This window comes from Hemicordylus capensis, chromosome 2 (genome assembly GCF_027244095.1).
Source record: "Hemicordylus capensis ecotype Gifberg chromosome 2, rHemCap1.1.pri, whole genome shotgun sequence".
NCBI lineage: Eukaryota > Metazoa > Chordata > Lepidosauria > Squamata > Cordylidae > Hemicordylus > Hemicordylus capensis.
In genome coordinates, this window is record NC_069658.1 from 105015711 (window position 1) to 105042558 (window position 26848).

General features: G+C 42.5%; 1 protein-coding gene and 2 long non-coding RNA genes across 3 annotated transcripts in view; 2 read left to right on the forward strand and 1 right to left on the reverse strand.

Moving 5' to 3' along the window:
- The window catches only part of LOC128344681 (uncharacterized), a 47759-nt gene extending 35585 nt beyond the window's left edge, over positions 1–12174 (forward strand). Inside the window, exons 2-3 of the long non-coding RNA XR_008315986.1 lie at positions 8710–8795; positions 11270–12174. This is a non-coding gene — a long non-coding RNA (uncharacterized LOC128344681). The remainder of the gene's footprint in view (positions 1–8709; positions 8796–11269) is intronic.
- The window catches only part of LOC128344680 (uncharacterized), a 62056-nt gene that overhangs the window by 32727 nt on the left and 2481 nt on the right, over positions 1–26848 (reverse strand). The gene's annotated exons all lie outside the window — the stretch shown is intronic.
- ALDH1A1 (aldehyde dehydrogenase 1 family member A1) overlaps positions 20016–26848 on the forward strand; it is an 87165-nt gene continuing 80332 nt past the window's right edge. Inside the window, exons 1-2 of the mRNA XM_053295366.1 lie at positions 20016–20048; positions 23759–23838. The gene's annotated coding sequence lies outside the window, so the exon portion shown is untranslated. The remainder of the gene's footprint in view (positions 20049–23758; positions 23839–26848) is intronic.

Consider the following 26848-nt stretch of genomic DNA (forward strand, 5'->3'; position numbering starts at 1 on the left):
ACAGGGCTGTTACCTCGAATCTCCTTTGGAAGAGAGTGTGTGCATTCACACACCAGTCAAACTTACCCCGAAGTCCCTTCAAAATCTTTGGACCCACTACACACACAAGTCAGGCTTTGCCTTGTGGATTCTAGCTTATCTCAGTGTCTTCTTGGGTTTCTAAAATGCTAGTTTTAAGCTACTTTTTCTGAAAGCGCTGGAGCAAATAGGGAGAGGGAGTGACATAGAATCATTAGCATGATGAGAGCACACTCTCTTTAGAAATGCAGATATAACTCTTTAGAAAGCTCTCCCCCCACCCCATATTGGCTAGAAGGAAAACATGGAGGCATGCCATGTGAACTTGCATCAAAACAAAACCCAAGAGCAGATGGGAGGGGCTGCTTCCCTCAATGCCATGAGTGTGATTCGAAGTTGCTTCGCTCAACATTTACCCTGAAGCATGAAGCCATGTGCAAATAACTCCCTGGTGAGAAGTAAGAAGGGTAGTATTAGAGGTCTCAGTTTCCTTTGGATGAGGGAACACTAGACACTCATTTTGCCCATGTACTATCTGATCAATTACAAATTATACAAGCAGACTACACTGGGAGCAAGCTAACCCATTTTTTTAAAATGGGCACACAACTGCTAATCCTGTGTCAGATTCACAACTGTCACCCAAAGGATACCTCATTTTTAGCTAATCCCAGCTAATAATTATCTGCCTCGGTTTCAAATAGCAAACTGTCTGTTTTTCTGCCACACATCCCCCTGACAGAATGCTGACTGACATCCAGCCTAATGACATCCTGGCAGAAGAAATGTCTCCATAGCACAAGGAGAAGGAATACTTTTGGAGGCACAGGCGGCTGTAGGAGGAAAGGGGATTGCCAAATGTCACCACTTTCCCTTTGTGGAATGGATATCACCCTTCTATTGGTATTTCATCAGTCTGGATGTCAGCCACTGAGCTCAGAACCAACACTGCAGGTATATTGCTCATTCAGGAAACCATATATTTCTTCGCTCCCAATGAGAAAAAATGAACCAATTATTACTGACTATAGCCATGTTCACAAGTAACGTGAAACCAGAGGTTGACGAAACTGTGGTTTCAATTTGAAACCATGAATTGCTTCACTGACATTCATCCAACCTAGGTTTGGCAGCCTCTGGTTTCAGGACAGGGTGGCCCCTTCCTGCTGTTGGCCACCGAGGCTGTATCCCTGGCAGCCATGTGCCACTCGTGTTGCCAGACTGAGGGCAGGGGTCAGTGCGTCTGGGCAGCTGCCATTGGCCACGATTCCAAAGGGGGCATGCCGATCGTGCTCAGCTTGCTCTGGCTTTGCCAGCCGGCTCCCTCAGGCTGGTGAAGTTTAACCCTTTCCTAATTGTACTCTGAGCTATGTCACTTTGCACTTGCATTTTGAAAGAAATGCACTGGTTTAATAAAGACTGCTTTCATTTTATTTGACCGTAATATACTCACAGGTGTCGTTGGGCTGGAGTGCTCAGGAGCACCATTCTGGTGCTTCTCTTGGCACTGGATCCAGTCCAGAGTGCACAGAGAACACCCCTGTACAACGCTACTGTTTCCCAACAGCTACACTAAAATCTTGGGATTTCCCCCATGTTTTCTATGTGCAACTCTCAGTACCATTCAGGGATGTAAGTTCCACTGGGCAATGGGGAGACAAATGTCTCTAGGCCCATGGGGCCTGGAGGGGCCCCCAAGGCCCCTTAGCCAGTCCCCCTTACCTTGCCTTGCCTCATGGCCCCCTCTCCTGCTAGCCCTCCTGCTCTGGCCAGGGGAGTGAAGCAGCCTGCAAGCTTCTGCAGCTCCTTCAGTCTCTGCCTCTCAGCTGTTTGGCGGGTGGGCAGGGCTTCCAGAGAGGCCTCCGTGCAGGCCTCCCTGAAGCCTGAACTCGAGCGCTGGCAGGCAGGCAGCAAGGGAGGGAGGGAGGGAGGGAGGGTGGCCAGCACTGGCTGCCCTTGCCCATCGCAACTCTGCCCAGCTTTTGACTCCTTAGGTTTAGTAATGGAGGTAGGATGTGATTTCCTTTTTGTGGTTATCCCCCCCACACACACCTTTTAGGGATTGCTTGCCATAGAGCTTTAATATAAGGTGGGGGGATGTAGGGCAGATTGAAATGCCTCTGAATATTTAATTCAGAGACTGAGGAATTTGCTGGTTTAAAATATTTTTTTAATTAAAAAAAACCCTATTTTTTAAAAAAAGTAGTTCCACCCGATATGGAAGAATCTGCCCTTTGCCTTCATAAAAAACTAACCCCATTTCAGCCCCAGCCTTTAGATCACTGGGAATGACTGGGCATAGAGCTTTGGTTTTGAGCAGAGAGATGTGGGAGGAATACGTGTATTTAGATTGAAGTGGTTGGACAAATTGTTGGTTTTTAATATTTTTTTAAAATTAAAAAACCATTAAAAAGTCCTATAAGTGACTTGTTTCGTGACAAAAAATTACAGTCCTTTAGGTTTCATTGAAATGTACTTCCAGCTAAATGTGGTTAGATTTGCTGCCTGAGGCTGCAATTCTCTACACACTTACCTGGAAGCAAACTGTACTGAATTTGTTAGGATTTATTAGAAAAGATACAGAGGATCGCATTGCATGGTTGAAAGTCTCCTTTGTTAATCAGCAGTGAGGGGCCCATTTTAAAATCTCATCTCCAGGCCCACTCCAACCTTGCTACACCCCTGGTACCATTAAAGAGTTAATCCCTCTCTGGATGGGTACCTGTATCTTTTCCCTTGGGGTGGGGAGAAGCAACTGTGGGGCAATTTTGAAAAAGAGATGCCTCTTGCCATTCCCCTACTTCCAGGCTATCTATCTATCTATCAATCTATCTATCTTTCTATCTTTGAGAGAAAGATGCACACAACTGTGTATGCCAAGACCATTTTTGTTTTCAAAACACAAAACTGGATCCATCCTTATTCAAGTCATTGATCTTGGAATGCCTGTTTTTCCTGCTCTGTAAAGAACATGCATGGGGGATTCAGACTGGGACAATGAAAAGGGGGCTAGTGTAAAGTCTTACCCCTACACCCACTGTGGTCCTGATCCAGATCATTCCCCCTCCTATGAGTGCTATTTAGGTAGCGAGGGAAGAAAGCAAGCACAGTTTACAGGGGTGTAGCTAGGGGAGAGGGGGCCCATGTTCATCCCTCTCTCTGGTGGCCCCTCAGATTGAGGGAGATAATGAAGAAAATGGGGAGAGATGGACCTGGAGGGCCCTCAGGAGATGGGGGCCCGTGTTGTTTGAACCCTTTCTCTCAATTATAGCTATGCCCCTGAGCACTGACATGATTAAAGTCACATCTAGTTTGGCCCTACTATTGACAGATACCCCAATCCAGCAGGGGGCTTACCCTACTGAAACAGGCAGCATCTAATGGTATATTCCTAGCTGAATGGGACTCAGAAAATGCCAAAGAAGTATTCAAAGTAAAAGTGTGTTTTTACTGAACAACTTGAACAGCAACCCATCTTTAGAGTAAGACCCTCCAGAGTGTTTCATTGCTGCCAGAAGAGATCTTCCTTGTGAGGAGTGAGCTTGAGTCCTGAATAAACTCCAGATTCTGGCATATTAGAGTTACTAGAAAACCATGAGGTAGATACCTAAACATCACAACCTGGCAGTGGTTGTATAAACACAATAAAAGCTAGGCAGCTGCTAATCAGCTGGTAGAGAGATGCTGGATTCACCTTCCCCACTCCTCCTCCTTCAGATAGCTGACTGGTGGATCAGGGTCAGAGGTGTGTGTGTGTGTGTGTGTGTGTGTGTGTGTGTGTGTGTATACAGCATTTGAGCATGTGTGACTTCCTGCATTCTGAGATAGTGGAATCCCAGGAATACTTTTCCATGCCAGGAAAAACTTTGCTTGATTAATTTGCTGGTGTTTGAACTGTGTGGAAAGAGCTCTGTGGTGGTTTCCCTCTCCCCACTTAAAAATGAAATTAAAATGCCCCATTTGCCCCACGGGTTTCTGTGATCCAGAGGTGTTTGAACTGTGGAAAGGGTTCTGTGGTGCCCCCACCCCCGCCATCCCTCCCATTGAGGTTGGTAGACCATTTGCATTTCAATGGGAGACTACTTCCTATGTTCTTATCCCTGATCTGGAACTAGCATGCCTTTACTGTTCAAACTGCTGCTGCTGTTTGGGAAGGGAGCCCATCCCACTGGATTCTGTACGTCTGAGGGAGGCAAATAAATTTGGAGGGGATTGATGGATGCATTCTCTAGTGTAACTGCCCTTGTAATTAGTGTCCCCCCTGTTAGTTTTAAATTTATTATAAGCCCTGATGATGATGACACCAGGACCAGAGTAGCTGTTGGCCAGAAAGAGGAAATACATCCATTTTGGGTGCTCCACACAACTCATAAACAAGTCATTACGGGTGTCCACTAAACTTTATATAATAAATGTCATGTATTAGCACTGGTGGTGCTAATCTAGTTCTTTAACTTTGGGCAGGTTTTTCCCCTCAAATGGTTTTCTTACAGCCTGCATGTTTGCAGACAAAACAGTAAAACAATTGGCTAAACAAGTTATTGTAGAACACAATAATGTTTTTAAGTTATTTCAAAATACAAAAAGTTTTTTATCTTAAAAAATGAAAAATATTTAAAGAGGTCATTTGTCTGACATTGTTTTGTATTGAGGATGTGGCGGGGGGGGGGCATGGCTATGGGGGATGGCTTGTCAGGGATGGGCATGTCTATGGTACCGGTAACTATCATGGAGAGTTCCTGCACTTCTGAATTTAGTTAGTTAGTTATTGAATTTAGACTTTAGAAAAAGTCCCTGGGCAGTTCACAATATAAAAACCATTAAAACATTAACATAATTAAAACAACTTAAAATACAATAACAACTCTAAAACCAAAGCTTTAAACCTATAAACTAAAAGCCTGACTAAACAGGTATGTTTTTATTTCCTTCTTTAAAACATTCAGAGAAGGGGAAACTAATTTCATTAGGAAGCGAGTTCCAGCGCAACTCTAGAAAAGGTCTGGTTTCGAGTCGCCACCAGTCGAGCTGGTGGCAACCTCAACTGGACCTCCCCAGATGATCTTTGAGAGGCAGTGGGGTTATCATTCATTCATTCATTCATTCATTCATTCATTCATTCATTCAATTTCTATACCACCCTTCCAAAAATGGCTCAGGGTGGTTTACACAGAGAAATTACAAATAAATAAGATGGCTCCCTGTCCCCAAAGGGCTCACAGTCTAAAAAGAAACATAAGATACACACCAACATTCACTGGAGATACTGTGCTGGGGGTGGATAGGGCCAGTGGATAGGTTGATGAAGAAGAAGGTGTTCTTTTAAATACCTTGGACCCAAGCCATTAAGGGCTTTATAGGTAATGACCAGCATTTTGTATTTTTCCTGGGAGCTTATTGGCAGCCAGTGTAGTTCTTTCAAACTGGATGTAATATGATCTCTTCAGGCAGCCCTGGAGACCCACCTGGTTGCTGAATTCTGTACTAACTGCAGTTTCTGAACGACATACAAAGGCAGCCCAACATAGAGCGCATTGCAGTAGTCAAGCTGGATGTTACCAGCATATGTACCACTGTTTTAAGGTTGTTTATCTCCAGAAATGGACATAACTGACGAATCAGCCAAAGCTGATAGAAAGCACTCCTGGCCACTGACTCAACCTGAGAAATAAATTGAGAGGTTTGGGTCCAGAAATTTGCAGCTACAACACTGAATATACTGGTAGCCCTTTCATTACCAAGGCATGGACAGGTGTTTGCAATTGCTGATCCTGATGCTGCTGCAGGTGAGGTGGTGGTGGTGGTGGTGGTGCAGCCTTCCAACTCCATGCCTTGATGGTGGGTCAGAGGGAGATGCCCCCAGGTATGTTTTACCAAGGCAGCTCTCACTGCCCACACCTCCCTGCTGCTGCACAGCATCCCCATCTCCACCGGACAACCCTCTGCCCTCTGGATGTGTGGGCGAGTCCACTTGCTCCTCCATCAAGACATTTCCCCTGTATTTGTAAAGGTTGTGTAGGCCACAGCAGGTCATGATCACCTTTGGCAGAAGATCCTCCTCCACATCCAGCAAGGTATAGAGAGTGCTCCCCCAGGCCTTCAGCCTCCCAAGTGTCTGCTCCATCACAATCCTCATGCTACTATGCCTGAAGTTGAAATTCCTCTCCCAGGCATCTCTGGGTGCGTGTTGGGGGTGACCATCCACTCATGCAGGCTGTATCCCTGGTGCCCGAATATCAAGGTTTCACCTGTCACCCACCCACCTGCATGGGTGGAATGTTCATTCAGTTACTGGAGTGCAACTTTGAGGTGAGCAGGGAGGTCCAGAAAATGGTCGTGTCATGGCTTCTACCTGACACCCCAGTGTAGCTGTCCATGAACTGGCCCGTCGAGTCCACCACACCTTAGAAGGTCATGTTGTAATAGTGCTTTCAGCTGAAGTACACATCGTGGCATAAGGGGTGCTAAAATCTCCACATGTGTGCCATTTATACAGCCAAGGATGCCTGGGAAATGCATCTCCTGGAACCCCAACATCATCCCTGTGGGTCATCCATGTATATCACATTCTCCAGGAACATTTCCATCTGGAGGTCCACCACTTCCTTGACTATCTCGCAGACAGTGGATCTTCTAATTGCAAACAGGTTGCTCCAGGACAGGTAGTTCATGTTGGAGGCCAGCTTGAAAATTGTTATGGCGAGCTGCTTGCTTGCACACTGGCACCATGCAGCACATCACAGTGTCCTGCCGGTGGAGCACGGGCTTCATCTGGCTTGCCAGGAAGTCTCCTGAGAAGTCTCCTGGCTTGCCAGGAAGTCTCCTGAGAAGTTTCCTAAAGCTGCTTTGAAAGTACTCATTGTTCCACTCACCCACATAGTCCTCCAGGTCCTGTTGTACCTTTGCAGCACCTACCTCCTTTCCCCTGTCCAATCTTCCTGCAGGAGGTGGGAAGCAGAGGAGAGGGCTGCTGCATGTCTCTGGGCAGCTGCCCTGGAGCACACAATCAGCCCCTCAGATCTCCTGGAGACCGTGAAGAGCCTTGCAGCCACACTACAGGCAGCTGCTGCACCCGCAGATCCCAAATGCCCCAGTACCTACAGCAAGTGGTTCCTTTGCTGGGCTCTGTGTCTTGCCTCCTCCTCCCTGGTACTGAGGACCATCTGCATCATAGTGTGGGCAGCAATGCTGGGTGTTGTGCCAACCATGGCAAAGCTTTTCCTCTCTTGCTGGGAGGGAAGATAGTGATGGCGTATGCCCTCATGGAGGATTAAATGGTGCATGCCACCCTCTTGGGGTATCCGGCGTGGTGGGGGTGGTGCCCGCCCACCTAACTCACACAGCTGCAGGAACAAAGGGGCGGTGTTTCAGGGAGGGAGGGAGCTTCCATTCTTTGTGCCCTGCCCTGCCTGGTTCTGGCCAGCTGCTTCCAGGACCACCACAGCTTTCTTCCTGCTTCATGCCCATAAGGGCATGAAAAAATGGATATGACCAGTTTTTGGGCTCTTTGCAGCACATCCTACTTGGTTGTTGGAGGATTCTAACCCTTTTCCTTCTGTCTCTGTGTGGGTCCCCTCTCCCCAGCCCCACCCCCACCCCGCACTTGCCAATTCCTGGACCTAGAATTCCCTCCTTTGCAGGAGAGCCTCGCAACCTGTACAGGTGGAAGGCTTGGGTCATTGGCCTATGTGGGGCAGGATCCAGATGGTCTGTGGGTGCATTGGGCACAGCAGGCATCTCTGGTTCTTCGAGCACAGGTTGTGGATGGCTGGGATCTTCTCTCTCAGGTGATGTTATAGGGAGGGGGCATGAAGAAGGAGAACAGGATACAGATTTAGGTGAAATAAATTTCTAGTGCACTGTTGCATTGCCCCCCCCCAAGAGTGTGCCCCATCACCACATGACAACTCCCTCCCCTAGGACAGCATGAGCTCTCCAGGTCTGTGTTGGCAAGCAGCCATGGGAGCTGGGGTCACACCCCATTGGGTGGACAGGCTTTCATTGCTGGGAGAGGTGGGAGCCTATGCCACCTCAAATACATCAAAGTTGTCTTTCACTTTCACTTTCACAAATGGAGAAAACAAAACCCAGAACAAAACAAAATCCAAAACAGCATATTGACACAAAATATCTTTATGTACTTAATGTATAAGAAAAGGGTCTTGTGGAGTTGGAATACTGCCCTATAGAGAAGATGATAGCAGATGTACTCACAATGCCCACAGCTTTTGATCTGTTCATTGCCAAACCAGTAGCCAGCTTCTTTACGACACACAAATGGGTCCCTTCCAGTTTCACCCCACTGGAATGCATGCAATCTGAAAGACATATGCTCCTCCCACTTTTTTGCACTATGGCTTTGCGCTGTTTATATATAGTTATATAGTCTCGCTGTACTTTATCACTTAAGCTTTTATGCAGTGATGCCTTTTTGTGCCTTTTATCCCTTTTTATCCTTTTTTATGCCTTTATACCTTTATGACTTGTATGCCTTTTTGTGTTATTTTATGCCCTTTTATGTGTTTAAATGCTTTTAAAAGTTTCCTTAGGCCTTTTAACGTATCATTATGAATTATACTTTGTACTGTGTAATCACCCCCTGCATTTTATACTGGTCTATGATCATAATAAAGATGATTAATTGTATTCACAATGCCTTTGCCAATATATCATTTTCTAACATTGCAAAAGATGATGGGAGTTGCTGATGGGCCCGTGTTGTGTATAGCTGAAGTGAGCTATATCCCCAGCACCACCTTCTGGGAGAGGCCCTCAAGGTAAGACCAGAGCCACCATATCACAGTTCCCCCAAGTCCCAAACTAGAGAGGCAGCCCAAAAGCATACCATGGTCAATGGTATCGAAAGCCACTGAAAGTTCCAGGAGAATCAACAGGGTGGCACTCCTCCTGTCTATCTCCCAATGTAGGTCATCCACCAGGGGGAGCAAGGCAGTTTCCATCCCATGTCCAGGCCGGAAGCCAGACTGGAAAAGATCCAAATTATCAGTTTCATCCAGGGCTGCTTGGAGCTGAGATGCCACCACATGCTCCAATCCCTTACCCAAGAATGGCAGGTTAGAAACCAGCCAGAAGTTGTTTAAGGTGGTTGGGCCTAAAATAGGCTTTTCCCCCCAGGAGTGGTCTAGTTACTACCTCCTTTAACATGGAGGGCACTACCCCCTGATGGGAGGCATTTAGCATCCCTTCCGCTCATGGTCCCAGTCCCTCTCTGGCCGCTCACAAAGGGCAAGGAATGAGCACACATGTGGTAGGTCTCAGATGTCCAAGCAGCCTGTTTGCCTCCTTAGGCAACACAATCTGTAAAGTATCCAATCTAACAGGACCAGATGGTACATCGGCAATATTCAGTTCTGGTCCTGCAAAGATCTTAACATCCAGGTCAGCCTGGATACGAACAATATGGGCTCCCCTCTGTGAGTTTAAGCACAAAGCAAGTAAGCTCAATCATTCCTTCATGTGGAGTATACAATTTCAGATTTTCAAGGTAAATGAGATGAAATTTCAGGTGTGGGTGTTGCAAAATGGTAAAGTCTACAGCAAAAACATGTGTTACTCAGGAAAAATGCCAAACTTGAAAGCCACACAGAATGAAGTTGCATGGCAAATGAGATAGTAAGCTAATTAAGAGGCTGTTTACTGTATTTCAAATCCCTGAATTATTGTTTTGAAGCTATTTTCATTCACAGTAAAGTTCATTTGTAAAATCTGGTAAAATGCATGCAATTCAATATCATCTAGATAATCATCTATTAATGTATAAGTTGCCCTTTAAGACATACATATTCAAATAGAACCGTGAAACAAAACAAATTCAATAGAAAAAAGCCGGGAGCAATGGCCACATAATGAATAAAAACAAGCTCAACTGTGAAATGGCCATTAAAACCAGCTATGCGTGTTTTTTGTTCACCCTGGAATGTCATAGTGAACAAAAACAGTTTTTGCCTAGCTCTGAAAAGACTTCACAGTTAGTGGGCTAGTTTCTGGGTATTTCATAGGCAGGCTCCTCAGCCAGGAGAGCCCTCTCACCAGTCTCCACCTGCTTAACTTCAGATGATGGAAGACGCAGAGGAGGGCTTCTGATTATTACAGTGAGGTTGCACAATCTCATATGGTAGGAAATGGTCCCTCAGGCACCCAGGTCTCATTTAAACCTAACAACCAGCTGGAAATGCACTGGCAGCAAAGGTAGCTGTTGGAGCACTGATGATCCTTATAGATAGGAACCAAATTGTAAGGTTATTGAGAAATCCTAGAAGTTTGGCCAGTGGCATGAACGGTTGTCTTGACATGCAGTATGCACGCTGCTTATACCATTCATATTATGCCCTGCTGGTAGGCTGCCACTTTCACAGCTGTATGATATTCAGAAATGGGACAGATGGCACTTTGCCCAGTATGGTGGCAGGGGAAGCTGCGCCTGTTGCATGTTTGCATGATGGTAGGCCATCAGCAGTTGTGCGGTTTGGAGATGTGGTGGTAGGGGAAGCTGCACATGTTGGATGTTTGCATATCTGTCCAACTTCTGCATATCACACAGCTTTGAAAAACACAGAAGCTCTGTCCGGAAAATAGGTGGCAGCCTACCAGCATGACATATCACGGATGGTATTGGCAGAGTGCATACTGCATGTCAAGACAACTGTTCATGCCATTGACCAAACGTCTAGAATTTGGCAGGAACCTTTCAACTTGGTTCAACTGGACAGGGTCTAAAAACAATTGCTGTAGGTTACAAAGGCTGAAGGATACTACTTATGGTGCCTGCTTGCTTGCTTCCAAAATACATTTTCCTCAGTATGTCCAGACGTATTAAAAGCAAGATGTGCTTCTTAGATTGTGGTCTGTATTACAGATTTACGATACTTAGTTTATCTATAGATTAGTATAGATTAGTATGCAGGTAAACTGCTTTTGAAGATATATTTTGTTTGACTAGCACAAGAGTGTTTTCTGCAAAGGTGCTGCTTTCAGTATCTAACCTGTTCTTCAGGAAAACAGTTAATTTTTAGAGCAGTTCATTGCTAATCAATATGTACTCTTTGTACATTTGGAAATACCTTTTGGATTAGATGAACTCAGTATGTCCCAGAAAGGACTTTAGCCCTTCCTATTGTGATTGACTATTGTGCTCAGCTGAGGAAGTGAAACTCTTTGTTCAGCTGACATCAGGAGAGAATGGAAGCTTTGATATTAATTTATCTCTGGCCTTTTCCCTTCCCCTGTGCAGGATCCAGCATTTGCCCTTTGTTCCAGCTAACAATATATCAGAAAAGTAGCAGCAACGACAACAACAGCAACAAATATTTATATACTGCTTTTCAACAAACGTTTCCAAAGTGGTTTACATAGAGAAATAACAAATTAACAAAGATGGATCCCTGTCCCCAAAGGACTCATAATCTAAAAGGAAACACAAGATAGACACCAGCAACAGTCACTGGAAGTACTGTGCTGGGTGTGGATAAGGCCAGTTACTCTCCCCCTGCTAAATAAATGAGAATCACTGTGTTAAAAAGGTGCCTCTTTGCCCAGTTAGCAGGGGGTAACTGGTACTTCAATAGAAGACTAATAACTTATTTATTGGGAAGCTTCATTGGAGTGAGACTTCTGAGTAAACACGCACAGGCTTGTGCTGTTAAATTACCATGCTGTCCAACTGGGTGTTTTGCTTTCAGTTGTTTCTAATATAATCCTGAGATTCTCAGCTTTACCCTTAAATATTATGATAAAGGGAGTATATATCTAAAATATATCCATGTATTAAGATATGTCTGTTTTCAGAAAAATGTTAACGTTGGAGAAAGATCTAGGAAGAAGAATCCATGGAATGGTTTGGAATGCTTATGAGAGGGTAACAGGGGTGTAGCTCTAATTGAATGGATGGGTTCAAAGAACCTGGGGGCCCCAGCTCCACCCTTCCCTGTTTTCTTCATTATCTCCCTCTCTCTGAGGGGCTGCTGGGGAGAGGGGAGAACACAGGCCCCCTACCCCTAGCTACTCCCCTAGAGGGAAGTTCTAAGTTTTCTGTGTTTAAACTTAAGAGGAAAAAATATTCTAAACTTATGATGTAACAGTACATGTTTCTCTGAAAAAAACATGAAAATATAACATTAATAAAACTAATATTGGCAATTGTTGGTACTGTAGTAAATGAAAAAATGATGTTCTTCACCTATGGTAGCGATGTACAATTTTCCCTCTGTGAAATTATTATTAAAATTCTAGAAGAAATCACTGGATATATACTACAATTAGATCTTCCAATTTTATTTAAATTATGTTTGAAAAACAAAAGCATAGGAATGCTCTTAAATAAAATAGAATTTATGAGGCTCATATATGGACAGCATTGGGAGCCTGTAATATCAATGGTTGCTGAAACTGTGGAACACTGAAATTATGGCCAAATTAACAGTTTATGGTATGTCAAATATGGGGATCAAAACCAGCTTACTCTGACAAAAATTGGTTACTTGACAGCCTCAATACTGTATGAGGGACTATGCTACATGTGAGGAAATGTCCTAACGATATGATCACATTTGTTGAAGTATACAGATTTCCCCCCTTTTTATTTTACATAGCATAGCTAAATTAAATAGGGGTTTACGCAATAGGCAGTGAGAGAGATTTCAGGAAAACCTGTAAAAGAGTAATTAAAAACTGATAGATTTCTAACTCATACCTTTGATGAATAGCACAGAAGTGTTGCCCTGCACAAAATATTTAAAACATGCAAAGCAAATGCAAATGCTATCTAAATAAGTATTTATTAAAATACTTTTATCTTGCCTTTCCCTCATAAACAAGATTCAAGGACATTAACAGAATCAAATTAAATAATAAATAGCAATACAAAGTAAATGAAAATAGATTGAAGCCACAGAAAACCAAAAGAAACTATAAATGCAACAGTGACAGGAAAGTCAAGAATATCTGGATCATTAAAAACCGCTGAAGGCCCATCTTTATAGAGAGGCATTTTAAATTTATATGCAGCTCATATTGGGCAGGTTTTTAACTTGCAAATTTTAAATTTGAATTTAATAGGTTCCAGTTTTTAGTAGCATTGTTAATTTTATTTGTTTTATATTATTTTGTTTTCTGTGAGTCACCCCGAGCAGCATTATACTGGAGGGGCTGTTATAAACATTTTAAATAAATAAATAGCAACAAACTCACTAGCAGTCAGATTACCTGATCCCCCGATGTGTGGGGATTTCCAAAATAATCCAAGACTGCCTTATACTGAGTTCTGCAATTTTGTAGTCCTGCCATTTTCCCAGAGGCTTCTTCTTTCCAAGCCAAAGATGAACAAATTCAGATTAGGTTGCAATCCTAAATATATATACCTGAAGTAAATCCATATAGGCCTTACCTCTCTATAAATAATCTACGTTCTGGCTGAAAGTAAGACCTTGTAATTCAAGATAGAACATGTTCAAGATTTCTTAAGAATCATTAAGGACCAAACAACATGTGATGCAAGAACTTGGATCTCCCGACTTTTTTTTTTTTTAAGAACAATCTCAAATGTGCATAGGGCTCCCCAAAATTTACTGGGTCAGTGACACTGAAAAGAGAGTTAAGCCCTTTCCCTTTCCCTGAGAGAGAGAGATCTGATCATCTTTCTCTCTCATTAGGTGCAGTTTGGCCCTTCAACATGGCTATCGTCTGGCAAAGAGTTATGTAGGCTTAAGCTCATTGCATTTTTCAGAGGAACATAATGGTGCACCCAATTGTGGACAATTAAAAAAATGTAATTTGGGTAGACTATCTATGAACACTTATCTCAGAATAACCATGCAGCCACAAGCCCAATGGACACTAAGTAAAGTATATTTACCTATGCATATGAATATACTTAGTACCCACTGCGCATATGTGTCTATATCAAAAGTGAATGCAATGGGCATAGGTATCCTACTGAGAAAACTGACCAGGGGACAGGGGTGGGGGAATAACCCTTTGGCTCTTCTCGACTGTATCAGTAGGTATTTCACTGTGTTCAGTGAAGACAGCTTCCGTACTTTGGCGCAACTCCTAGGAATTCTTTTTTCTGAAAAAGAACCCTCCCTACTCCGCACACCTGAAATTGTGATCTATCCTGGGCACATTTTTAATAGACTAGTTTGTGCATCCCATCTGAAATATGGACAAAGTTTGGCTTCTTACAAATGTTCATTTCAATAAATGTTACCAGATCTCAGTGTTTCTTTGTGTTTTGAAAGCATTCTCACCCACCCACCTGCCCCCGCACTCCTTTCCTGGCTCTGAATGAAGTATTCTGGAGCCTTATCCTTTTTCTCCTTCAGTTCCTTTCTCCAGGCACCCCAACTCTGGACTCCGTACCCCTCCACCGCCTTGCTCTTCTGACAACGTCTGCGATGGTTAGGCTACATCAGGTCACACCTCAGCCTGTCAGGACACGGCGCCTCCTTTGCCTTGTTTCAGCCCATCGCTTCATTTCATCTGCAAAGAGGCTGGCGACGGGCTGGCCTCGTTAGACACAAATAACGACAGCAAGCCAAAGGCAGCCGGCAGTTTCCTTCTCAGTTACCTGTCACATCCCCTCGGCTTTTGCTAAAGCTGCCAATGCTTTATTATTAACCCCGTTCAAGGCCATGGCCGACAAAGAGCTGAACAAATGTATAGACAACAAAGGCTTTCCCAAGGGCTCTGCTTTCATCTTGTAACTGACCTGAAGCACAGAAAGGGTGCAAAGTTCTTCTGAGCCCACCCAATCACACAGATCCTGACATGCTCTCTACCACTGCCCCCTCTTTTCATGTTCATGTCTTAGACCCCTCTGGCTGTAACTCCTCCTACTTATCTTAGCTAACTGCCTTGGCTCACTTCCATAAATCTTGGGTGAGTTGCATTTTAGCAATTGTTCCTCCTTGGCCTAGTCTTCTGCCCCCAAAAAAACAAAGGCAACCAGCCATTTTTTACTACAGCCCTTGCTTTGCTTTTCCAGTGCCATTGACTCTCCCTTTCCAGATTCCCACACTTAGGAGTAATCTTTTCCTTCATGCTGAATGTTTATAGTTGCACTTAAGCACCGATGCTGCCCCCTCAAATAAATTTTATGCCATGTGCAAAAACAGGGCGGGAAGGGCCTTGAATCAAGATGGTAGAGAAGCCAGCTTAAGATCCTGCTAAAATAAACTGAAACAACAAGACTTTGCATGGATACTGAGAATACTCAGAATACATAGATACTTTTGTCTGTAAGCCAATAGGACTTACAGACAAAAATGCATAGTAGCCCAGCCTTCTTAAGAGGTATATAGGTTCAACATAGTGTGGGATCCTATCATGTGAGCTGCCTGTCCCCCAGAGCTGCCTGTCCCCCAGAGCTTCACCCCATGGAAAGGGTAAAGCTCTGGAATCCAGGGGGAAATGGCTGGCAGTCCAAATGCCCCAGGAGCAAATGCTTAGTCGCCAACAGGCAGAGGTAAAATAGTAAGGCAGCAAAAGATCAAGCGATCCAGAAGCAGGTGCCAGCTCCAAACAAGGAAGGAGTCAAGATCCAAGGCTGCAACAAGGCCAAGGGTGCAGAGACAAGATGCTCAGACTGAGGGATGAGCTTGGTGGATAAGGAGGGACCCTCCCTTGGGGATTGCTAGCCAAGTGTTCAGGCAGACTGATATTGCCACCTAGGTGGTGCCCCTGAAGCACCTACCTTAGCCTGCTGGGCTTGCAGTTGAGACAGCCCAGAAGTGGTATTGGATGTAGGCCCTGAGCCTAACTGCTGGGAGTCCTGGTTTGAGACCCAAATACCTCTGGTACTCCACACTCGGGGCCAGAGATCTAGAGTTCAAATATTACTAGTCTAGCAAAGAAGTAAACTATGCAGTATAGGCATCTACAATGCACAGATATGGCGTGAGCAGCCCTGTTGTTTGTGCCTGGCCTGTGCAGAAGTCATACAGTTTTAGGTACTTCCAACAGAAGGACACTGATGTTTGCTGTTGCCAGTGGGAGGGCAGCGTTTTCTGTCTCTGCCGAAATATCTCCTTTTACCATGCTGTCTTTGGAAAAACAAGGCATCATTTTGTCTGGCAGGTAGCACTGCTGATGAGACATACAGCAGAAGTGTAACCTTCTTGGTTCTCCAGCCAGTGGCATGAAGTCAGGCCAGTGCAACTTGTGACTCACTAGATTGGAAGCAGCCCACCGCACTAGTATTGTTGCCTGCCAGTGCCTGGTGACTTCCGTGGTTTTGGTAGTTCTAGGTGGCAGCAAACACAAGAGTCAAACCTCTGGTAAAACTGCCAGACATGACTGGTGGCCAGTATTCAGTGTAGTGACTCACAAGCTGTGATCCTGCATTAAACAAAGTTTTTTTTTTTTACCAAGTCTTCTTGCAACATAAAGTTAGAACAGGATTAAAGAAGTGGTTTCCCTCCTATTGTGGTAGCACATGTCCACAACACATGCTTACCATACTGGATGCATTCTGAGGGTTTCCTCTCTTGTATTAGCACATATTTATCAGCCAGAGAGCTTCCATGGTTATTTTTAACCCCTGACAGGGAAACACAGCACAGTGCTATGGTCTGTTGACAGTCTCTGTACTCTCTCTGCCATTAGAGTGCACATGCATTCTACTGTAGCATTCTATTCCAGTATGCCTGGTGACGGGCAAAGGGAAAAATGTCTATCCTAGCTGCTGTCTAAATTTACAGTAGCACGGTGGAAGCCATTTTTCTGTGGCTTCATGCCACAGTGCTCCAGTCATATTTAAAGACCTGCAAGTTGTAACCCTGTGGGCTGAGCTGGGCCAGTCCTCTTGGTCTTTCAAATGAAAGATGGCCAGGACTGTGAGCAACACATTTGTGTTAAGGACCTGCATTATTAGTCCTGTTGTATGGTTGTGCACCTCTAAATGTTAAAGAAACACTGTGGGTTTAACCCATGGGAGAGTGACATGCAGAGCACTAGGTACCTCAGTCAAACACATTTAGCCACCTTTTACACCACCACAAATTAAGTTGGACAGAGTTTGAATGCAGAGAACAATGTGGAAATGATGGCCACAATTTGAATAAACAAGTTGTTCTAATAAGAACTAATCTGCCTACTTTCCTTTCACTGTCCCTACAACTGGACTAAATTTGGTCCAAATTGGTTAGCTGGATCACAAGTTAGCCCACTTGCACCTCAAACATTCATGCATCCATTAACTTGAATCAGGGTGGATAACATCATTACAAACCATGTCGTTGAGGCAGCCCTATGTGACCTTACAGCTGCAGCAAATTGGGTTCAACTAAATTTGGTGGTTTGCAAGTTAGCCCACGTGCCTCAAGGTTTACACATCTGCCATTTTGAATTGGGGTGGATGACATCACCACAAACTACGCTGTTGAGGTATCCCTATGTGTCCCTACAATTGTACTAAATTTGGTTCTTATTGGTCCAGGCATTGCAAAGTTGATGGGACACACACACGGAATGCTGGATGATCTCATAAGCCTACTGGAAAGTAGGCTAAAAATAATGGCCAACATCTAATGTAACATTGCACATGTGGTGTAACATTCACATGTGCAATAGGGGAGGGGTGATTTTTGCCAATCTCCTCTTCCATATCCAGCCCTTTATGCCTCTTGAAAATATGTCTTGAAGGTTGGTGGACCCTCAGGCACATATTTTTGGGAGTCACCAATGATTGATTGGATAAGATGGGAATCAACAAAAATCAACCTTCCCTCCTTGGAAGCAAAACACTATTGTGTGCACCCAGTATTAGTCTGGATATGACACCTTTCTCCCTGACAACAGATCTTCAAAGCTGCTGACAATAAGAAAAAATTAAAACATAAACTTAAGACTTAAAAACAACAACAACACATAGTCACTGGGGGAATGAAAATATAAAATGTCCTCTTTCTACCCCTATATGTTAGTGCTGCTACAGCACTGCTCTTTAATCAATTTAAGAGTATTACAGAAACTTGATGAGATGTAAACAATGATACTTAATATTTTAAAAGATTATCTGTAAAATATATAGACTGAATCGTTTGGGGACAAGGATCTATATTTCAATCTATCATTAAACAGCTATTTGTGTATCATGCACATCAGTGTTTAGTGATATAGAGAAATGCAGGATTATATCAATGACATGCTGTGGGTGTTCTGTTCTGTTGCTCACACTGAATTCATCTGTGTGCACCCACACAGGTATTTATGTAGGTAGTAAAATTGTATTCAATTAGACTATAACGTTCCAGTGAATATTTCCTTAACCTTCCTCAACTATTTCTGTCATCTTATCTGATGCATGTGCAGCTGTAGTGTTGTAGTAACTAATGCTATAGCAACATAATATGAAAACTATGCTCAACTTTATGAGCAAAGTATTGCAATTCCTTTTAATGTGTTTGAATGGCATTTTCCACTATAATTATCAAGCAGCTAGATTTGTTGCACAAATGTGTCTATGAGTGAGTGACAGGCACCACTCTATGGCAGCTCTTTTTACCAGCAGGATGGATGGTGATGCGTCAAGGACCTCATAGAGGCCATACAATATATATCTTTTATTTATTTTTAAAACATCTATCCTTTTATTCAACTGAATGCTCTCTGGGTACATGCCAAGTCCAATATATTGTGAACTAGATGGGACTATTTCTTTGGGGCAGGGGGGAACAGAAACAAATCATGTGATTTTAAAGTAAATCTATAGAGGATGGCTCCCACATGAAAGATGCTGGAAAACATTTCCATGTGATCACTGCCCAACTAGAAGGGCCATAATAAAGAATGTTGCTTGCTTACAACCTGGATGCTGCTCATTTTGTGGAGACAACAGCGTTGCTGGAAGCTCCTCAGCACTAGAGACTCTCCATGCTCTGTTGCAGAGGCAAACATTTGGTTGTGCTCCATGTTATGGTCCTCACATGGAGCCTCCACTACCTCTGCATAGAGGCCACACTGGGTGGAAATGAGGCAGAAGAGACAAAGCAAGGGGTGGCAGCAAGGCAGTAAGGCTCAGCTTCAGAATCTGTCCTTTGAGAAGCATCCAGGTAGGAGCAAGAATTTATTTCCAAACTGTCACTGGCTTCTAGGTGTTGTGATAATGAAATATTTTAAGTGCAGTAAAAGAACAAATCTTTGCAAACCCTTCCCCAGTGAAAAACACTGGCTAACTGTATCCATTCCTCTGCCTACTCTTTTAAGCTGAAACTGAGCCCCTTTTAGTTAATGATCCCTTTTCTTTTTGTGGCCATCCCTCCTCCCCCACTTTCTATTGCTCTCCCTCTCCCCTCCACCACCACTCTCATTAGTTTAACTTGAGTTAATTAGGAATAGTCGCTGGCCTTCAGTGTCTCTCTTATGTGTTAATACAGAACAATCCAAAACAGAGAGCGGCAGACACAACTATGTGATTTCATTGTCTCGGGGAGACAGAAAGGCAGTGGGGCTTCCTTTATCAAGGCCAACATCTTCCCAATGCTTAATCTGACTGGCTTTAAAATGTCCCACAAATACACGATCTAAGATAACAATCTTTCCATGTTTCCTCTCCGCCCCCCATTTAATCATTGGTAAGAATGAGTGAATTGGATTGACATGGAGGTGATGGAAGAAGAGAAATGGTCTGAACGTCAAAATGACAATGTATATTACATGGTTAACAGAATGAATGGTACGTGCATTACCATGTACTTTCATGTGCTATTTTCATCTGCTGTGTCATAAAAAAGATCCTTCTCCCCCCCCCCCTCCAAGTGTGTGTTCCAGATTCCTCCCAATTCAGTGCCGATTTAGTGTTTGTTTGAAGGATCTCTTTCTGTGAGTAATCTCACTTGATAAACACTGGGCTGAAGTAGAACTCTTGAAAGCCACTTGTTGCTGCTACTGCTGTGTGCATATATATATAGAGGTCATGCATGGTGCTTTGACTTTGTTGATCACAGGCTATAGGACGGAGTGTGCCACTGAGGCGAAGTGTATCACATCTAAGAAATCAACCTCCAAGAGGAAAGGTAAGGTCTTGAATTCTTGATTATATTTCTACATGCCTTTTTTTGAATTATAGCTGCAACCCTCAAATCCACCTACTTTACAACGGTCATAGAGAACTTTACTATCTGGGAGACCATTTCAGGAATGCTCTAGAGAGTGTATTGCAGCCTATTTGCTCCAGAAAGGAAACTACAGAAAAACAAGGCTTAGAAAGAGTAATACTCAGAATTTGGTTTCCAGATGCTCTTATATAGCTGATTAAAAAGATGCTCTTATATTACTGATTTAGTAACTGATAAATTCAGTTTGAAATTGCTTTGAAACTGAAAAACATGCCAGTCATCCCTTTTCAGGACTAATGTGCAGATACTATATTTGAGAAGAAAGCAGTCAGCAGTCCTGAGGACACAATGTGTTCCTCTGACATCAATGGGAATTACTTCTTTATCAAACTTAGATTAAAAGTAACATTACATTCACTAGGAACAATGTGCTGCTTATGCTTCTCATTGGGAATGACTGTGCATTTGAAACAAAGAAAAATGAATGGGTAACGAAACCTACAGAAAAATTTGTAATTAGACCAGCTGTAATACGTAAACCTGGTAACAAAACATCCTTTCCAAACAAAAATCTGTGGACATTGGTATTCTGAATGTATTTCTAGTAATGGCAATCCAAGCTAGGCAGAACACACTAGAATGTAGGCAGCAATATATATTTTGCTGTTAGTAGTGAATTTTAAGAGAAAATCCTCACCATACTGTCCTTAGAATACTGTCCCATTATCCTTGAAGCATTCATACTTCTCAAGTGTAATAAAATAGTCAGGTTAGCCTTCAACTGGTTTGTTTTTCATGGGAGATTTTCCAGAAGGGTTTTCTTTTGATTTAAAAGAAAATATGTTAGATCTTCTAACATTTGCCCGTGTTGGGTATAAGATGCTAGTAAATCTATGCTTGCAAAGCAATGATGATGATAAAAAAATTACCTTTAATTAAAATAGAGATTGCAACATTTTGTTGTAATCAAAACAGCTTTTAAAATATGACCTAATACAATAGTATTTGATATATACAGAAAGCAGAGGCTTGTCTTTGATGTGTAAAAAAACTGTACAAAATTAAAATAATGCTTCGACTTCAATAAAGTTATTCCAGTTCTTCATAATACCAGAATCACCAATCGTATCTGCTGATACCAGTGCTGATTAGCATAAGAACTTGAAATACTTATCCTACATGGACTCTGAATTTGTCCTTTAAAAACTCTTGTATTACTTGCATTGCTTCATGAATATCTTTTGCTAAATCTTTTGCCACAGTTTCTGCTTAAACAAAATTTCCCCTATATTGGCTATAAACTGGCTCCTCCTTATGAGGCTTTCATTATTTTTCTCTGAAACACTCACCCTAACAAATCCATTGGCTCCATAAACTAACCCTAAGTCAGAATTTGGGATTTAACATTTTAATAGGTTATGGGGTGGGGGGGGGGAATTGCTGGGATACATTTAAAATACTGCAGATCTAAGAGGTCAAGGGGGAGGCACTAAAGTTTGAATATGTGGTTCATGATGGAAATAGCTGCATCCTACTTTGCAACATAGTCTCTGCATTTGTGATGAGCTTGTAGCCCCTTCAACAGTACTTTATGGGATTTTCATGTATATATCATTTTGCCTTTAACACAATAGCATTTCATCAAAGAACACACAGGAGGATATTAATAGTTGCATATGTTCTGTCCTCAAAAGGCTGCACTGCATCATATATATATATATATATATCTCACATATTTAATGCAGTTAACCTGAAATATCAGGCCAATTTCTTACATTCAGTTGCCCAGACTATATTAGTAGGACCAGCCTCCAATATATGAAAGCCGTTGCTTATGTGGAATGTAGGCCACGTAATTTTTCTCACAACATCACTTTAAAGGATTTCTTCTCTGCTTCCTCATCTTCCTTTTTATTTGATAACTGGAAAGTCTCCACAGACCCTAAAGGCTAAAGGGGAAAGGGCTAAAGACAGAAGGAAAGCTTGAGGAGAAACTCCTCATTATTTATTCATTTTGGCGGGGTTGGGGGACACTTTGCGGGGGAAGGAAAAAATGTTTTAGGGATTGAAGATAGAGATGATTAGGTATGTTTGGGGAGTGTTCACTACAATGGTCAGGGGAAACTCCTCAAATGTTTATGGGTGAACTGCACCTGTGCATAGGCTTGGACATATGTGCACCAGATCCTGCATCTTAAGACAAGTTGAGTTATTCAGAAATTTGCTCCACAAATGTTGTTGTCTGAAACCACAGCAGTTACATATATTTCTAGGCACTAGAAAGGCAAAATTCAGACAAATGTATTTATTGCATGGGAATAATTTCCTTTGCAATGACTGCTTTCTTAAGACAAACACATATACAATAATTATTCTGACTTCATTTCTTTTTCATTATGAAAAGGTTGGATGCTGCCCCTTTAGAACTTGGAAAAAAAGACATTAAAATTATCATGATGTGGGATTTCATTGGGCACCCAATCCAATATGCATTCTTTAGAAGTGTCTCATTGACATTCTCCCCATGCAATTGTCTGTCCAAATTAAACTTAAATATTCTATTTTAAAGGGTATTGATACCCCAGTTGTAGGTAAATTGGCTTGAAAATATATCCCACTGATTTTAATGGAACATACTTCCAATTAAATGTGTGTCATACCAATTAAATATGCTCACACCCTAAGTTGTCTCATTCCAATGAAGGGGATTTCTAGGTAAATATTAGACTGAGGTAACAATCTATGAAGCCACCTAATGGCACAGTGGGGAAATGACTTGACAAGCAAGCCAGAGGTTGCCAGTTTGAATCCCCACTGGTATGTTTCCCAGACTATGGGAAATGCCTATATCAGGCAGCAGCGATACAGGAAGATGTTGAAAGGCATCATCTCATACTGTGCGGGAGATGGCAATGATAAACCCCTCCTGTATTCTACCAAAGACAACCACAGGACTCGGTGGCCATCAGGAGTTGACACCAAATCGACAGCACACTTTACATTTTTCCTAACAATCTATGAAGTAACAATATCCCTGATCCTAGTATACTGACCATCATCCAGAGCATGTGCTAATAGCATACTTGAACCTAGCACTTTTTCAGACTTTTCCTGCAGCAGCTCATAGTTCTGGGCCATAATCCAGATTTTAAAATTGGTCACCTAAAAGACTGCTAGTTAAATCCAGGCTTTGCACTATGCCTTGATTTTCTGCTCTATTAAGTATGTGATGACTTCTGTTTAAGTAATCTCACATATCAGAATTTGTTGAATCCAGTTCATATATCTTTGTGTATAGGTTTTTTTACAAGCAATCTGTAACTACAATAAAGAATATCTGTAAATAAATGTACACCCCAAGCCTAAAGACATTTAGTATTGATTTGTTGCTAGTAATTTATTTTGATAGAGCTTCCTTCTACACATGGATGTTAAAGATAGATGCTCCAGTCCCAAACACATTTATATGGAGGCTAATCCAAAAGGTTTCTGTGGATTTTTCCTTCCATGAAACTGGGCTGGAAATGTTTACAAACCAACGTACTGAACACTTAAGGGCTTGTACAGCTTTAACTCTTTCAAGGTATCTTTTGCTCCTCTTGTTGCATTGATCCCCATATTAATTTCTTTTTTCTCACACATCTGCTGCTGGCAAACTGATTTTTCAGGGATTTCATAACACCTCCAGAGTATCTCCTAGAATCGAAAATCACCTCCTCAGAGGCCTGGCAGAGCTACTGGGATACAGGTGAGTACATTATGTATGATTGTTACTGGCACCTATTAAATAGTGTAAACACTGTTGATGAGACACAATCTAGAACAGTTTTTACTGCGTTTCGGTGTATTGTTTAATAAACGGCATGTGCTTATGTAGCTTAAAAAGCAACAGCAACAATTCAGTAGAAGGTTATCTCTTTCCCCACTGTAATGGGGTGCTCTTACTTGGAAGGGTATGTGATATCCCTCCCGTACCAGAGTTTACAGTTTTTGTTTTACGAAGTGAATGGTTCTTTCCCTTGCTGCAAGACTATCTGTACTGCGGCATAGCTTCCCTCTCCCTGCCATTTTGTTTGTACAGTGAACATCCAACTGCAGCAGGATGAGCAGAGGGACCACTGTGGCGCTCAAGGGGAAGTTGCTTCTGCCTCTCTGAAAAAGAGCCCTTACAGGACATCCAGAGAAAAATTCCTGACCTTGTGATCTTGTGTTAAAGTGCACAACTGAGAACATGAGAGAATGTGCTGCCAAAAAAGCTAATGCTATTTCCCCCCAGGACTTTCCCCCCAGGACTGTTTTGCTGGATACAAAACAGCTGCATGCATTTCATAGTCTGGATATGCCCCTGTGGCTATATGGACATTAGAATGAAGTACAGGGATCTGAAATGAAACATCCGAAGATCACTGCTGGATCAGGCCAAAAGATCCATGCAGTCCAGCATCCTGTTTTCTCCATGTCTAGCTAGATGCTTCTGGGAAGCACATAAGCAGGTTATGAAGACAATCCCTCTGTCCAGATATTGCTCTCCAGCAACTGGTATTCAATAGTATACACTGCCTCTTGACCTGGAGGTTCTCTGTATCTATAATGGCTAATGCCATTGATGGATCTATCCTGTATGAATTCATCTAATTCCTTTTTAAAGCCATCAAAGATGGTGGCCATCACCACATCTTGTGATATTGAATTCCATGCATAATACATAATGCGTAGAGGTACTTTCTCTTGTGTAGCTTGAATCTGCTACTAATCAATTTCACTGGGTGACCACTGAAAAGAAAGAGGTAGAAAAATAATCACCTGTATCCACTATCCCCACAACATCCATCATTTCATAAATCTTGATCACAGCCCACAGTTCATCTTTATGCCTTGAACTAAAAGACCCAAACTCATTTTAGCTTTTCCTTATAGGAAAGTGTTCCAACTCTTTTGATCATTTTAGTCACCCTTTTCTGTATTGTTTCTCAGGTATATGTTATTCTGAGATGAGGTGACCCAGGGCCAGATTAAGATATGTTGAGGCCCTAAGATATGGCAAGCTTAAAAGGCCCCATAACATTACAAAACCTGTCAGAAGTCCTGATCTGGAACATCACTCATCCCTCCTCACCACACTGCTCCCAGTTACAGCAGTGTTAGTCTAAAGAGGCAAACACTGTGATGGCAGGTGTTGGTCTAAATTGAGCCCCGGTCTAATAAAAGTTTGTTATAACTGACAGTAATTGACAGTAATTTCTGCACAGATTTATAATCTCAAAATGATAAATAATTGTGTAGCCAAAGAAGTCTATTTTTGTCTTATCAGAACGATAATGTCTGTTTTAGTCTCCCCCCCCCCACTTTATTTTTCAACCAAACTTGAAATTTAGTCATTGTTTGGTGTTCAGAGGCTCTTCAGAATGTGAGGCCCTAAGCTGTGGCTAACTTAATTTGTGCCTAAATCTGGTACTGAGATGACCAGAGCTATAAACTTTTCCAATGGAGGTCATGTGCTAGATTTATATAAAGGCATTTGGATACTGGCCATCTTATTTACAGTCCATTCCTTAATCATCCCTAGCATGGAATTTGCCATTTTCACTAGTGCCACATATTGAGCTATCCATCATATTCCCAAGATCTCATTCTTGGTTGGTTAGTTTAGAGTCCATCAGTGTACATGTGAAGCTAGGGGTTTTTTGCCCCAATATGCACCACTTGATCTAATTCACCATGTTGTTACCTATTCACCTGGAGATATGCTTTTAGGCCTTTGATGGAGCTCATTGAATTGACTTCATTACAGCAACTTCAATGTGTCCTTCCTTGGAAATAAATAAATAACATAGCAACTTTGGGTTTACCTCAAGCAAATGTGTTTAGGATTGATGTGCATGTCATTATTTGATAAATCCCAACCAACTGATAATCAAATGGCTCAGCACTATACACAAACACAACATAGTATTCCCTGAAATTTGACAATTAATGTTGCTCAGTGGATACTAATTCATTCATTCTCTCTCTCTCTCTCTCTCTCTCTCTCTCTCTCTCTCTCTCTCTCTCTCTCGAATTTAGGCATATCTGTAAGTTTGAGCAAGTGGTCCTGAAATACATTCTTCAGTCATAACATTTTATATCTACTAATTAAGTAAATGGCAGAACTCCTATTGGAGCCAATGAAAGTAGTGTTGGATTTTCTGGGTCAGTTTAATGCCATTTTGAATGGCTTTGTCTCTCTGCTGATATTGCTTTGACTCTGGAATACCTCATTTAGAACCTTTTTGGGGAACATGAATTATGACCAGGGCTGAACTGAAACACCAACTCTAGCCCCGCTCCTTTGAGTGCTTTGAGGGGTCTTTGACAATAGGCAAAATTCACCCATTGTGCTGGAAGAGGGGAACATATCTCGTTGTTGCTTAAGCAATAAGGCTGGGCTGCACAACTTCAGCTCTCCTGCAGATGCTTGACGACATTCCCATAATCCCGGACTATTGGCCGCTGTGACTGACAATAATGGGAGTTGTAGACCAAAAACAGCTGGAAGGCCAAAGAAGAGAGAGAAGGCTCAATTGATTGCCTAGATGGTGCAGGCACTTTGGTACTGTATTACAACTTGTGAGCTGCATAGCACAGCATGGAAATATAGGGAGAGTCATCTAGTTGCTTACACGCTCTGCCAATGTTGTGCTGTGGCTTGCTTCTTATATGGCTATGAAGCCACAGAAGAAGCAAATTAACGGCACTGTTGAGTTGTAGGGGCGGGCTGG